Consider the following 2,489-nt stretch of genomic DNA (forward strand, 5'->3'; position numbering starts at 1 on the left):
GCAACAGCACAGGCTGCCGTGTGGAGAGAGATGGCAGTTCAGTCACTGCTCTTCCTGCTCTTCCTTGACTTCTCTGCCCTGTTCCCTGCCCCTGCCCATAGCAAGCCCCTGCTCATTCCTCCTGTCCTGGGCCTCTCTCCGATACTCTACACACCACCTTCATATCAGCACCTATGTCTGTGCCCCTCTGTGGTCCTGAGAGGCCTCAAATCTGTGCATTGTGTTTCCTAGACACATTTATCTTGGCATTGGTTGAGTTATAAATCATGGCATGGTATTTCGGATTTAGGAATCAAGATGAGAGATGAGTGTATTATTTTAAAAAACTGAGGAAGGGGGCGCTGGGTGGCTCAGTGGTTTAAAGCCTCTGCCTTTGGCTCAGGTCATGATCTCAGGGTCCTGGGATCAAGCCCAACATTGGGCTCTCCGCTCAGTGGGAGCCTGCTTCTCCCTCTTCCTCTGCCTGCCTCTCTGGCTACTTGTGATCTCCGTCTGTCAAATAAATAAATAAAATCTTTAAAAAATGAGGAAGTACTGGTAAAAATTGTAAGTGGGTTTGAAGTATCTGCCTTGGGTGTCAAGAGGCATAGGTTGTGGGACCATCAATTTATCCTATGGTCTGTTGATGCAATGTCCATGCATTCTTGGAATAATATCCTAAAGTCATAAAAAAGTTATTTCACTTAGTAATTTACATGTTCTCAAATTATTGCAGATGTTCATCTCCTAATCTACTGGGAAATACCTACATCAGGGTTCTGGGTTTATGTGAAGGAGTTTATTTTCAATTATTGGGTGGTCACTGTCAACTCGCAGAGGAAAAACTGGGAAAGCTGGTTGTGTTTATAGTTAAAGAGCTACTGCATCTGACACGGAAGTCGCTTTAGATATTGAATATCTGGTTCCAAACCCTAATATGAAGAATTATATTTTCATGTAAAAATAATGAGATTATTTCTCCGTTATTTTAACTTTACCCAATGGCATTATGGAAGCCAGTCTACTTACTTTGCAAAAGATTTGCATCTGCTTCAAGCATTGAAACTTCACTCGAAGTTCTGGGTCTGGCCTCAGCATTACTGTCAATAGGGAGTGGAGTAAAAGGGAAAGAGATGGTTTCTTAGTCAGGTGGAGAATGAAGGCTTGAACCTGAAGAAGGTCCATACATGGCAGAGAGGATAGGACTATACACTTCTGTTGACCATCTTCTCAGGGTGGAACCTACCATATGTGAGATTGATGCCAGGAATTTATTTTATTTATTCCTGACCAACGTCTCTTCAGTTTGATACAACCATCAATATGAATACAGAGAGTTGCTGATGATAAATCAAGTTTCAGAAATTTAAGGGAATTCATTGGATTTCCTGTCTTAACACAGATAGTAAATAGATGCAGGTATTTATATATTAAATTTGTATTTAAAAAGAATCCTATCTTCGCACTAAATATTTTAGGCAACAATTATGAAATAAAATTGGTCGTTTTTAACTGCTCAAAAGTAAATAGAAATTAAAAGAAAAGTATTAAACCTATTAATTAAACATGTACCAGAGATGAAACAGAGTCAAGAATTTATACAAGTTATCTATGCCTCAATAAATTGCTTTGTTTCTTCTATATTGTCATTTCAAGATATTTCTTGTTTCCTATCTATTTCAGTCTTAATCTTATTTTCTCTTGTTCCCTGCAATAATACAGCTTTGATCAATAGTGTAGAGAATACACACATCACTTCCAGATCCTCTCAATGAACTCTGATCCATGTCCTGCCCCAATACCAAAGTTGCCCTACGTGGTTGTGCTTACAAAGATCAAACTCCTCTTTATTATCTCCCCTGTAAATTGCTTTGTAAATGTATATATTCAGTTTATTCCTACTTCACAATGAGAAAAGTCCTCAAAATAATGTAACTTATACATAATTTGCATATTACCATTTTGAATTTAGTTTAATATAATTTAATAAGCATTATCAATATTACAGATATTCTTTTTCCTAGGTTTCAAATGTTCCTATTCAATTGCAAATAAGACTTGAAAAACCTCTCACTTTATTGATTCACATATTTACAGAATAAAGTGATTTTTCAAATATAGGATCATTATAAAGATTAAATGTGGATCCCATGTGATGAGAATTAATTTGGTTCAAACTATATATGATCCGTTGGCAAATCTAGAAATGTGTTCTCTAGATACCGGACAATGTAGAATTTTATTCAGAAGCAAACGAATCTCAAAAAAAGATCATTCAGATCACTAAATAAGTCTGGTCACAATCCATTTTGTCTGATTATTGCATAGTTGCAAGCAGAATGCGCCTTTAACAAAGAAATTTCTATCATTTTCCCTAAAATTTTATAAGAAATATCAGACTAAATTTTAATAAGCATCTGAATTTAAAAAACAAAAATCACCAATTTTCATATAAATTTGGGTTATTTCTTCTCTTTTCAAGAACTCTGTCATACTTTTGTGTGAACTTT

This window comes from Meles meles, unplaced genomic scaffold (genome assembly GCF_922984935.1).
Source record: "Meles meles unplaced genomic scaffold, mMelMel3.1 paternal haplotype, whole genome shotgun sequence".
NCBI classification, from domain to species: domain Eukaryota; kingdom Metazoa; phylum Chordata; class Mammalia; order Carnivora; family Mustelidae; genus Meles; species Meles meles.